The sequence below is a fragment of the Chiloscyllium plagiosum genome, unplaced genomic scaffold, assembly GCF_037043375.1.
Source record: "Chiloscyllium plagiosum isolate Xiang-an unplaced genomic scaffold, Cpla_swu_hap1 HiC_scaffold_33, whole genome shotgun sequence".
Taxonomy (NCBI): domain Eukaryota; kingdom Metazoa; phylum Chordata; class Chondrichthyes; order Orectolobiformes; family Hemiscylliidae; genus Chiloscyllium; species Chiloscyllium plagiosum.
In genome coordinates, this window is record NW_028270171.1 from 12,085,647 (window position 1) to 12,098,835 (window position 13,189).

Genomic DNA, 13,189 nt, shown 5'->3' on the forward strand with positions numbered 1-13,189 from the left:
TACCTCAGATTTGGCTGATAACATACAATCCTCCTCCCAGTTGCTCCTTCCATTGAGAACTGTGGGTCCATGAGCTAAGCTGTCCATTCCTGGCCTTCCTTCATAACTGCAGACTCCTCCAGACCAAGATCAATATGATTTGGACTGAAACACTCACTATATATGTACACAGACAGATGAAGAGGTGAGAAGACATGAGTTCTGGGGAGGCTTTTCCTTGCATTAATCTTTGTGATTTGAGGTATTTAAAAAAAAAGTTAATGGTAGCAAATGAAGTACAAGAGGGAAATGCGAGTCTTCCAGTCTTCCAGTGGGCGGCACGGTGGCACAGTGGTTAGCACTGCTGCCTCACAGCCCCAGAGACCCGGGTTCAATTCCTGCCTCAGGTGACTGACTGTGTGGAGTTTGCACATTCTCCCCATGTCTGCGTGGGTTTCCTCCGGGTGCTCCGGTTTCCTCCCACAGTCCAAAGATGTGCACGTCAGGTGAATTGGCCATGCTAAATTGCCCGTAGTGTTAGGTAAAGGGGTAAATGTACGGGAATGGGTGGGTTACGCTTCGGTGGGTCGGTGTGGACTTGTTGGGCCGAAGGGCCTGTTTCCACACTGTAAGTAATCTAATCTATTAGAGTCTGTTGGTCTTCTCCCTGAGTGTGCTAATTCCGCCCACACTGTAGTATCTATGCTCAGTGATGTGCGAGCTCCATGCCATCATCACAATGCTGCTCCAGGATCCTGAAGACCTTACACAACTCGTTTGATACTGATTTAATTTCAATACAGGAGCAGGGTATTGATATTTGTAAGTTTAATTGTAAATGCTAATTTAATCTGGAAGGGGAGAAGAGTACTCTTGTCAGTAAGTTTATCAACAAACAATAAACCATTAAAAAGAAGTTAAAAATCACACAACACCAGGTTATAGTCCAACAGGTTTAATTGGAAGCACACTAGCTTTCGGAGCGACGCTCCGTCATCAGGTGAATGTCGAAAAATAATTGTCGGTATACTTCCTTGCAGTAATCTGTTCTATTCTGAATGACAACGGCTCCTCCTTTATCTGCTGGTTTGATGACAATGTTGTGATTGGTTTTGAGAGCCTAGATGGCATTGCATTGGGAACGGGCGATGTTTTGCTCTACCTTATGGGTACGGCTGATGAATCTGGCATTTATATATTTCCTGACAGTTTGAGCATACATATCAAGCCCAGGACAGCGGCCCTCTGGTGGGGTCTATGTTGACACCTTCTTTGGTTGCTCCTCTACAGATCCCTGTGATGACTGTTCTAGTTCATCAGTGGGCTCAGTGGGATCACTGCCAGCACCTTGAAAGAATTCGCGGAGTCTCATTCGTCTGATGAACTCCTCTGTGTCTGCTGCCAGAACCAACGGGTCCATTTTGGTGGTGGGTCTTCACAATCACCTGATGAAGGAGCGTCGCTCCGAAAGCTAGTGTGCTTCCAATTAAACCTGTTGGACTATAACCTGGTGTTGTGTGATTTTTAACTTTGTCCACCCCAGTCCAACACCAGCATCTCCGAATCATTAAAAAGAAGAGTTGTGAGCAGGGACCATTATTCCCACCCACACACAGGCTAAGCTGTAGAGCTAAGTGTATTAGAGGGACTTGCAGGTTCACCTATCTACACTACTGCACAGAGATCTTCAGCTGAAATTTGATGTCTAGGTCCCTGCTGTTGTGGGACTTACACTCATAACTTTCTGACTCAGTGGCAAGATGTACCACCAAAGCCAAATAGGAAATTCTCTGAGACAAGTATGTGACTTTCTTTTTGGCTTAGATATTTTCTAATCAACCTGCACAGAGACGGTATTACAGACCTCTGGAACCTGATTCTTTTGGTTCTTAAGGTGGGGCCACTACCACTGCACCACAATAGCCTGTAGCTTCTTTAGCTTACATCTTCTGTATAAATCACACAACCTGTTTCTGCTGCTTTGTAACTCTAGAGGAGGTTTAGTAAAGCTCCTGAACTGCTCAGAGATGAGATGGAGGGACTGGGAGGTAGTGATTTGTCATCCAAATGATAAAAGTAATAATTTTATTAAGGGTCAAACCAACATTACATAGCACAGCTTTTAGTAAAGTCGATTTCTAGTTTGCTTCTGGGTATGAGTTGCCTGTCTGCAACCTTGCTTCATACTGTAGTTATGTGAATGTTTCCAAATACCATGGACAAAGTTAAAAATCACATAACACCAGGTTATAGTCCAACAAGTTTAGTTATTGGGACTATAACCTGGTGTTGTGTGATTTTTAACTTTGTCCACCCCAGTCCAACACCAGCACCTCCAAATCCAAATACTATGTTAGGATAGAACAAGATTACATCTTGAGAGTGCCTTCCTTATGTTCAGGATGCCCCAAAGCATTTCAGAGTGACTGAAGTACCTTCTGAAGTGTAGTCTAATTTCTGCTGTTGCGTAGGAAAGGTGGCAGGCTCCCACAGTGAGACAATGACCAAGTAGACCATGTTGAGTAATGTTGACTGAAGGTGCCAGGGAGACTCTACTCTGCTTTGAAACAGTTCCATAAGATTTTGATTTCCACCTGAGAAAGCAGACAGAATCTTGATTTAAGATCTCATTTGAAAGACAGCTCCTCTCTGTCTCCCTCATTACTGCTGCTCTGACAATGCAGCACTCCCTCGGTACTGCTGCTCTGACAATGCAACACTCCCTCGGTACTATCACTCTGACAATGCAAAATGCCTTCAATACTGCTGCTCTGATAATGCAGCACTCCCTCAGTACTACCATTCTGACAATGCAGCACTCCCTCAGTACTACCATTCTGACAATGCAGCACTCCCTCAGTACTACCATTCTGACAATGCAGCACTCCCTCAGTACTACCATTCTGACAATGCAGCACTCCCTCAGTACTACCATTCTGACAATGCAGCACTCCCTCAGTACTACCATTCTGACAATGCAGCACTCCCTCAGTACTACCATTCTGACAATGCAGCACTCCCTCAGTACTGCTGCTCTGACAATGCAACACTAGTGTACCACATGGCTTTCTTTTACAACAAATGATGAATATTTCCAAGATGACCATAACCAAGAACAATTTTTTTTCCATATTTATTTAATAAATTTAAATTTCACCAGCTTCTGTGGTGGGATTTGAACTTAAGTATCCCCCACTTGGAGCAGTGACCTGGCCATCTGCTTGACTAATCGAGTCCTGGCCACTGAGTAAACTGTGCCATTCACTCTGATGCCCAATTAATGCGTGCCATATGGGATGACAGGCCATTTTTTAAAGGTTGCAATAATAATTACTTTCTTCATATGAATTTTGCATTTGACAAGTTATTTTACAAATGAGACATTAAAAGCCGTCATCTTGGGATGACATATCATCCCAAGTTTTGAACCCCAATTCTGCAATAACCTAACATCACTTTAAAATAAACAGATGATCTGGCCATTATCATCATTATTCCACTACCTATGCTCAGTGGAGGCAGTGTGTTATCAGATACAAGACACATTGAGCAACTTGCAATGGATTCTTCAGCAACAATGTTCAAACGTCTGCTCGCTATCACTGAGAATGACACGTGGAAACATTACTAACCACAAGTTCAACTCCAAATCACGCACCATCCTGTGTCGAGCTATATCAGTGTTCCTTCATTGTCACTAGGTCAAGATCTTGGAGCTTCTTATCTACAAACTGTGGGTGTACCTACAGCAGGCAGACAGACACACAGATTACACAGTTCAAGAATGTGACTCAGCATTGCTTTCTCAAGGGCAGTTGGAGATGGGCAATAAAAGCTGGCCCACATCCTGGGATTGAGTAAAAGAAGAGTGGTGAATGACTGCATCTAACTTGGTTTGAAACAAATTCTTCAAATTTTCTACTGTGATAGTAAGTTGTGAAAAAACCTTCACTTCAGTTTCAAGGTGGGTTAACACATACGATATGTCTTCTAATAGGAACATGGATGTTAAAAACCAGTTTTCATTACCTCTCTCTGGTTGATCTGAGTTGGCACTGATGACATATGCTTTTTATCAATTAAAGTCTAATTTTAACCTAAGCCTCTTGGCTCAATTTATACAATGCACAATTTTACACTCCCATTGAAATCAATGGTAAAAACAAACTTGTTTGTTGAGAGTGCAGGGTTGGACTTAAGTCTGGAACCATACCATGTGGGGGTGGATTTTTGGATTATGCTTTTATGGCAATTCAATAGCTTTCAGTCCCATTGCTTCCCAAGTTAAATGAAAAAGAAATTATGGATTTATATCAAAACATTTCCCACAATCACATTTGAACTCAGTACCCCAGAGGGGTTTAGAAAAATTAATAATTGGTGTTGGCACACTGCTGGTAAATTGGACATCGATTGCCCCGCCCTGCTGAATTATCCAAGTTGACATTGATTAATTGGCATTTTAAGCGGTCCTTAACTAATCATCCCAGATGGTAAAAAAATGATAAAAAGCAAGTAATACTTGGAAATAAATGTACTGGTCGCACTGGAGCTCCATTTTGTGGTATACAAGGCACATTAGATCAGTCTGCACCATTTGTAGCTTTACTGCTTTCTCCTTCTGGGACGTGTGGATGGGGAGCCCTGCCCTGAACCTATCTCATCCCTGCTTCCTGGAAACTGGAGGTCAGGATGATACTTGGAAAGCTGGCACACAAACCTATGCTATTTCTTGTGCTCGACCCTCTGGAAATATTCACTCTAGAGCAAGGCCTAAATATCAGGCCCTTTGTCTCAATGGATACAGTAGAGGTAGTGTTTTTAAATTGGGAGTCGCTGGCTAGGCCAGCATTTATTGCCCTGAGGACAGTTAAGAATCAATCACGTTGCTATGGGTCTGGAGTCACATGTCAGTAAGGATGGCAGCTTCTCTCTCTAAAAGATTAGTGAATCAGATGGATCTTTATAACAATTGACTCATGGTCTTCATTCAACTCTTAATCCCAGATTTTTTAATGAATTCAAATTCCCCCATTTGACATAGCAAATTCGAACCCGGTTCCCCAGATCATTAGCTAATCTCTGGATTAACAGTTGAGTGATAATACCACTTGGCCATGGCCTGCCCATCTGTCGTTGAACACTGTCCCTTTAATAGATCAGACACAGTAGCCATGACTGATAATGTCCATACGCTCTACATTAATGAAAATATTTACTTCAGTGGCTCATGCAGTCTAAATAGCCACAGGCATTTCCTGTCAACTTGAGCCAAGTCATTCCAAGAGTCCAGGAATATATTTCCCAAGGTCAGGGCTTACTACAACAACAACATGCATCAGCCGTTTTTATAAAAAAACAAAACTGAAATCCATAGGGATCGATTGTACAGCCAGTGGGAAAGAATAGATGTGTTTCTCCATCTCTGTCACTGAAATGCTCAGGAACCTGTAATTCTTCTCTGCAGCAAGCCCAGATACATGCCTCACAGCACGTTTTAAGTTTATGTGAAGTATTCCTTCCTCTTGTTCCTCAGTGTAGATTCTGCACCCAGGATGGAATTTTCTCTGTTGTCATCATCATAAGTTGTTCAACGGGCATGGTGCCCTCCTTCAGATTTATTACCCATCTCTAACTGTCCTTGAGAAGGTGGAGGGGCGCTGCTTTCTTGAACCGTAGCAGTCGATGTGGTTTTGGGACACCCACAGTGCTGTTAGGGAGGTAGATCCAGGATTCTGATCTAGTGATTTTGAAGGAGCGGCAATGTAATTCCAAGTCAGGATGGTGAGTGGCTTGGAAGTGGCTTGCAAGCAGAGGTGTTCAAATAAATACATCTGCTGCCCTTGTCCTTCTAGCTGGTAGAGGGCACAGTTTTAGAAGGCACTGTATAAGGAGCCTTGGTGAGAGGCTGCAGTGCATCTTGTAGATAGTTAAAAATCACACAATACCAGATTATAGTCCAACAAGTTTATTTGGAAGCACTAGCTTTCGGCGTGCTGCTCCTTCATCAAGTGGTTGTGGAGTATAAAACACAGGATTTATAGCAAAAGTTTATAGTGTAATGTAACTGAGATTATATATTGAAAAAGACCTGGATTGTTTATTAAGTCTCTCATTTTTTAGAACGAACATGTTGATTTCAGTTCTTTCATATGTAAATTGTAGAACTTTTTTAAAGTTACATTCTCAAGTGAACTTTAACAATTGGTGTCAAGTCGGCGCAAATAATGCATTTAACGTGTGAGGTGCCCTGTGTGAGATTGCCTGTGCCATGATGGTCAGACTGATTTTAATTCAAAAAATGGATTTACAGAATCTTACATGGATTAATGCAGTTTTTGAGCAAAGAAAAATGTAATTCTGCAAGTATAAATTCACCCTATAAGCGTGTGTGTGTGTGTTGGGGGGGGGGTTAAGAGTGTCTGTGAGAGAGTGTGTGTATAAGTGTGAATGTAAAAGGGGTTTAACTCTGTGAGAAGGTGAGTGTGGGAGTGTATGTCTGAGCGTCTGAGAGAGGGTCTGCGTGAGTGTATAGGTCTGTAGGACTGTCTGTGTGTGTGTGCGTCTGTCAGTAGTGCAGTGGGGTCACCTGTAGTGTGACATGAACCCAACGTCCTGGTTGAGGCCCTCCCTATGGATACCGAATTTAGCTATCAGCCTCTGCTCGGCCACTTTTCGCTGCTGCCTGTCCTGAAGTCCGCCTTAGAGGACGGTCACCCGAAGGTCCGAGATAGAATGTGCTGGACCGCTGAATGTTCTCCTATCTGTTGATTGTTTTGCGGTGCCCATTCAACTGTTGCTGTAGCCTCTGTTTGATCTTGCCAGTGTACCATGCCTCAGGGCATCCTTGCCTGCAGCGTATGAGATAGACAACATTGGCTAAGTCGAATGAGTACCTGCCACGTACATGGTGGGAGGTGTTCCCACACTTAATGGTGTTATCCCGTGTCGACACCCTGACACGTCTTGCAGAGACCATCATGGCAGGGTTGTATGGTGTTGTCCTGAAAGCCGGGCAGTTTGCTACGAACAATGATCTGTTTGAGGTTTGGCGGTTGTTTAAAGGTGAAAAGTGGAGGTGTGGGGAAGGTCTTGGTGAGGTGTTCACCCTCATTGATACAGTGTTGCAGGCTGCGGAGAACATGGCGCAATTTTTCAGTTCCTGGGAAATACTGAACAACGAAGGGTACCCTGTTGGTTGCAGCACGTGTCTGTCTCCTGAGGAGGTTCCTTGTTGTGGCATGTCGGAACTGGCGGTCAATGAGTTGAGCATTGTGCCCTGTTCTTATGAGGGCATCTTTGAGTACTTCCAGGTATCTGTCACGTTCCTCATCTGAACAGATCCTATGCATGCATAGGGCTTGTCCATAGGGGATGGCTGTTTTGGGTGGAAGTTGGAGAAGTGTAGCATTGTGAGGTTATCCGTGGGTTTGCGGGAGAGGGAGGTGCTGAGGTGCCCAACCTTGATGGAGATGCATGTGTCCAAGAATGAGACAGATAGTAGACAGTAGTCCATGGTAAGTTTGATGGTGGGACGAAACTCATTGATATCACTGTGTAGTTGTTTCAGTGACTATTCGCCACGGGTCCAGAGAAAGAAAATGTCATCAATGAGTATAGTGTTGGTTGGAGGTCCTGCGTAGAGAAGAAGTCTTGTTTGAACCTGTGCATGAAGATGTTGGCATATTAATGTGCAAATTTGGACCCCATGGCTGTTCCGTGTGTCTGGATGAAGAACTGGTTGTCAAAGGTGAAAATGTTGTGGTCGAGGATAAAGCAGATGAGTTGTAGGATGGTGCTCGGAGATTGGCAGTTGTTAATGTTGAGTACTGAGGCTGTTGCAGCGATGCCATCACTGTGGGGGATGCTGGTGTAGAGTGCTGAAATGTCCATTGTGACAAGAAATGTTCCCGGTTCAACTGGTCCGTGGGTACGGAGTTTCTGTAAGAAATCTGTAGTGTCACGACAGAAGCTGGGGGTCCCCTGTACAATGGGCTTCAAGATGCCTTCAACATAGCCAGAGAGGTTCTCACACAGGGTCCCATTGCCTGATAAAATGGGGCATCCTGGTGTGTTGGCTTTGTGTATCTTTGGAAGGCAGTAGAAGTCACCTACACGAGAAGTACGTGGGATGAGGGCGCGTAGGGAACTCTAAAGGACTGTATCGAAAGTCCTGATCAACGTGTTTAGTTCACGGGTGTGCTCTTTAGTCGGATCAGCCGGTAGTTGCCTGTAGTGTTCCTGGTTGTTCAGTTGTCGGTATACTTCCTTGCAGTAATCTGTTCCAATCTGAATGATGATGGCTTCTCCTTTTTCTGCGGGTTTGATGACAATGTTGTGACTGGTTTTGAGAGCATGGATGGCGTTGCGTTGTGATCAGGTAATGTTCTACTCTACCTTGTGGGTGTGGCTGATGAATCTGACATTGGCCTATTACCCAATTGTGGCACAGTGGTTAGCACTGCTGCCTCACAGCGCCAGAGACCCGGGTTCAATTCCCGACTCAGGCGACTGACTGTGTGGAGTTTGCACATTCTCCCTGTGTCTGCGTGGGTTTCCTCCGGTTGCTCCGGTTTCCTCCCACAGTCACAAAGATGTGCGGGTCAGGTGAATTGGCCATGCTAAATTGCCCGTAGTGTTAGGTTAAAGGGGTAAATGTAGGGGTATGGGTGGGTTGCGCTTCGGCGGGTCGGTGTGGACTTGTTGGGCCGAAGGGCCTGTAAGTAATCTAATCTAATCTAATCTTATATATTTCCTGACGGTTTGAGCATACATGTCAAGCTCAGGACAGCGGCCCTCCGGTGGGCTCCAAATTGACTTCTTCTTTGGTCGCTCCTCCACGGATTCCCCGTGATGACTGTTCCGGTTCCTCGGTGGGCTCATTGGGATCACTGCTGGTATCTTGAAAGAATTCCCGGAGTCTCATTCGTCTGATGAATTCCTCCGTGTCTGCTCCAAGAACCATGGGGTCCATTTTGATAGTGGGGCAGAAATTGAGACCCCTGCTAAGAACTTCAATCTCTTGCGGTTGAAGGGTTGGTCCGATAAGTTGACGATCGACTTCCCCGCAGTGATAACTTTTCTCACTGTGGTGCCAGGGTGGGCTTGGCTACTGCTGGCGGTGATGCCAAGTTTCTTGTTCTTGGTGTGCATGCACGTGGTGTGGTTTTGTAGATGGTACATTACTGCCACTGGTGGAGGGTCTGAATTTTGAAAGTGGCGGATGGGGGTGTTATTTAAGGATGAAATTTGAAGGGCCTATTACCCAATTGTGGAACCTGAAGCGGGCATATTTTCTCTTCAAAAAATTGAGAATTGCCAGACACGCCCTCACAATGTAACTTGCAAATGCATGCTGTGGACTCTAGCTTGGGTCTTAAAAGGCCACCTTGTTTGAAGAGCCAGTGCAGACACAATAGACTCTGTAAATGGTCTCTTTTGACACTGTAACAATTTTGTGGTCATTTTTAATTCCCATCATGCAACCCCTGCCCTCTGTATTTATGAAAATATCTTGCCACAGAAAAAGAATGGCTGCAGACATCAACAAGGAAGGACTGTTTGTATTCATTAAAAAACTATCCTACTGGCACCAAGACCATCAGAATTCCTTGTTAATGTACGGAAGACCAATTAAATTCAGTATCACCTATTTCCAAGTTTGACTGGTTTCTCTCATGATTTAGCAATGCAGTCTTGCATTGTTTAGCAACGTCATCCAGCTCATCCACAATAGGCAGGATATTCTCTTCCCCAGGAGTGACACTAGGAGACTCTTTCATTTAAAAATGACCTGAACAGAGATCACAGAGGACGTGAGCAACCAGGATTCTGGGTACAGTGTTGTATTCGAATGAATTACCGCCTCCAACTAGCCAGAGTTAAGTGGCAATGTGGCGTTACATTATTGGGTCACTCATGAGGGTGTCAATCAAAGGGACTTGGTCGTGGAGAACAATGTCAGGCTGGGAGTTCAGTGCTCGTCATCATTACCAAATGACCAAAGGGGCCAGATTGAGTGCTGGTTATACAAGGTAAGGTGAACTGAACTGAACTAGCTTTATTGTTGTATGTGCCTACGAGTACATGAAAAGTTTAAAAGTCGTCACTTAAGATGCCATCTTAGTGACAAAGGTACAGAGGTACAGATTCTTGAATACAAATTCTTAGGAAAAATATTAGAAAAATAATCAAATGAAAAGCCCATGTTTACAGACCTTCAAAAGTACAAAATCATAGTAATAAATTAGAAAAATAAAGAAATAAAAAATTCAGAATAACAGTCCTTCCACTATAAGATAATAATAAAAATAGAATTTCAAAAAAGAGAATTTAAGGCAAAATCTACTTAAATAGAACTTAAAATAAGAGAATTTAAGAAGAAGTCCACTTAGTCCATTCAGGTACCAGAGAAGGTGGCCACTGAATGTCCAGTTTGTTGAGTGTCCACTCCAGTGAACGTCCAGTATAATGATCATCTAATATAGCAAGCATCAGATGCAGAGAATGTCCAGTGAAGAGAATGTCCATTATATTAAGTGTTCAGTGCAGTGAACATCCAGTGTACTGGTTGTGAAATTTCAGCATAGTGTTTTCCAGTGTAGTGTATGGAGTGTAGCTGGGATATAATTAGAAGCCGAAATTGGAATAAAAAGGTGATCGTGTCATGTTCAGATATGTTGCACAGAACCTATGGGTCCTGAATGATATGGCAATGAGGAGAAATATGGCAGAATTGCATGGGAAGTCCAGCACGGCCTATTTCAAGGTCAGGAACAACTTGCTGCATCTTTTAACTAAGTTCTAAGTGTTGAGGTGTGATTCTCACTCAATTGTCCCTTTTCTGTCATATCTGGGGCAAATGGCTGAGCAGCTCCAGATTGACAGTGATTGTCTGTGTGCACAATTTTGAGTCAGTTACATTTGCTTTCACTGCAATTTAAAACAATGGGGTGGGGTGGGGGGTTTTCATAGAAGACTATCAAATCCTAGCAGGACTAGACAGGGTAAACGCAGGTAGGATGTTCCCAATGGTGGGGGAGTCCAGAACCAGGGGGTCATTGTTTAATGATACGGGATAAACCTTTTAGGACTGAGATGAGGAGAAATTTCTTCACTCAGAGAGTGGGGAGCCTAGGGAATTCACTGCCACAGAAAGTGGTTGAGGCCAAAACATTGTGTTTTCAAGAAGGAACTAGATTAGATTAGATTCCCTAAAGTGTGGAAACAGGTCCTTCAGCCCAGCCAGTCCACACCGACCCTCCAAAGAGTAACCCACCCACACCCATTTCCCTCTGACTAATGCACCTAACACTATGGTCAATTTAGCATGGCCAATCCATCTGACCTGCACATCTTTGGACTGTGGGAGGAAACCAGAGGCAGCAGTGCCAACCACTGAGCCATTGTGCCGCCCTGCTCTTGTACCTAAAGGGATCTGGGATATGGGGATGGGGTGGGGTGGGAGGGTGGGATTAGGATATTGAGTTTGATGATCAGCCATGATCATATTAAATGGGGCAGCAGGCTTGAAGAGTCGAATGGACTACTCCTGCAGCTACCTTCTATGTTACAATGACCTTTAAAAGTTGGTGCTAGTAACAAGGATGCTGGTCCATTCCAAGATATTCTGAATGAGTTCTTCTGGATTTGGTGCATGGTAGAATGGGGTTTGAATTAGATGAGAAGGGCACCATAGGGGCAGTGCAGGTAATTAATGAGGGGTTTTTGGTAAGATGGATCAAGAAACCACACTCTGCCTTACAGAGTGAAACCCCCCTTAAATTCTAAGAACTGACACTTACCCAATAAAAATCTAAGATTCAGGCCATTATGATTTTGACTCAGATGTGTGGCAGCGCTCTTTAGAATGCAAAGAGTAAAGGTTTGCTTTGAGAGTAATCTGAAATAGAGAAAACAAGAAGTGCTGAACTAAAAATAATCTGAAAATATAGCAACAAAAACAGAAATTGTTGGAAAAACTTAGCAGGTCTGGCAGCTTCTGTGGAGAGAAAGCAGAGTTAACATTTCAGGTCCAGTAACTCTTCCTCAGAACTGTTCTGAACCCGTGGACACCGGTCCTGAAACACGAACTCTGCTTTCTCCGCACAGATGCTGCCAGACCTGCTGAGTTTTTCTAGCAATTTCCGTTTTTGTTTCTGATTTCCAGCATCTGCACTTCTTTGGTTTCTCTGAAATTATGGCTCTTGGCCCCTAAGGTCCTCTGTAAAAATGCAACATCTTGAATCTCCTTCCTAGTCCAGTCTCTTTATATTTAGACTGATTCCGGTTCTGTGCACCCTCACGAACACATGTATGTCTTTTGGAAAAACAGTGACTAGAATTACCTGTAATAGAGTAGGCCACGTGAGGGTAAAATGAATAAGAAAGCAGTAATACTTACAAATGAATCTACTGGTCTTCCTGGAGCACTGTTGTGGAGGTATACAAAACTGTGGTGGGACCATAGAATCATACAGCACAGAAGCAGACCCTTTGGCCGACCAGTCCGGGCCAACCATAATCCCAAACTAAAACTAGTGCCACCTGCCTGCGCTTGGCCCCGACCCCTCCAAACATTCCTTATTCATGTAATTATCCAAATGTCTTTTTAAAAGTCGGAACTGTACCTGCATCCATCACTTCCTCTAGAAGATCATTCCACTCTGCGTGGAAAAGTTGCCCTTCATGTCGTTTTCAAATCTTCTCCTCTCACCTTAAAAATATGCTTAAAGGCATTGTGGGTCAATCATACTTAAAAGGTCTGTGTCATTCGCAAGTTTTACTGTTTTTTGCTTCTGGACAGTGGATTATGCATTGTGTAAATTTCTACTCCACATCCATCTGATTACGTGTTTGCAAAGCTCAGTTTGCAAGAGATGCCACGGGGTAGGGGTGTCTCTGATCAGAGTTAAACAGCGAGCGTGCCTTGAGACAGTGCATGCATGGCAGCTGGGGAGATCACTGTTGAACAGCAGGAAAAAATAAGCAGTGACATACTTGGGGAAATGAACTTGAAGGTAAAGTGCGCATTGTGGGCAAGAACAATGCAAACACAAAAGGGGCGGAAGTGAAGACAGCTGTGCTCTGATGCTGCAGGTGGGTAAAGGTTCTGGTTGTCTGATTCACAGCTCAAATATGGACAGCCGATTTATAGTTGAGTTCTTTGACACCTTACACATTTTACATGTATTGCAGTCCTGTGTTAAAT

The 13,189-nt window shown here is 43.8% G+C and overlaps 1 long non-coding RNA gene across 1 annotated transcript in view; it reads right to left on the reverse strand.

The window, feature by feature from the left end:
- Positions 1 to 13,189, reverse strand: part of LOC148141209 (uncharacterized) — a 239,297-nt gene that overhangs the window by 96,169 nt on the left and 129,939 nt on the right. The window contains exons 4-5 of the long non-coding RNA XR_015752559.1: positions 3,612 to 3,722; positions 2,415 to 2,573 (exon numbers count right to left, since the gene is read on the reverse strand). This is a non-coding gene — a long non-coding RNA (uncharacterized LOC148141209). The remainder of the gene's footprint in view (positions 1 to 2,414; positions 2,574 to 3,611; positions 3,723 to 13,189) is intronic.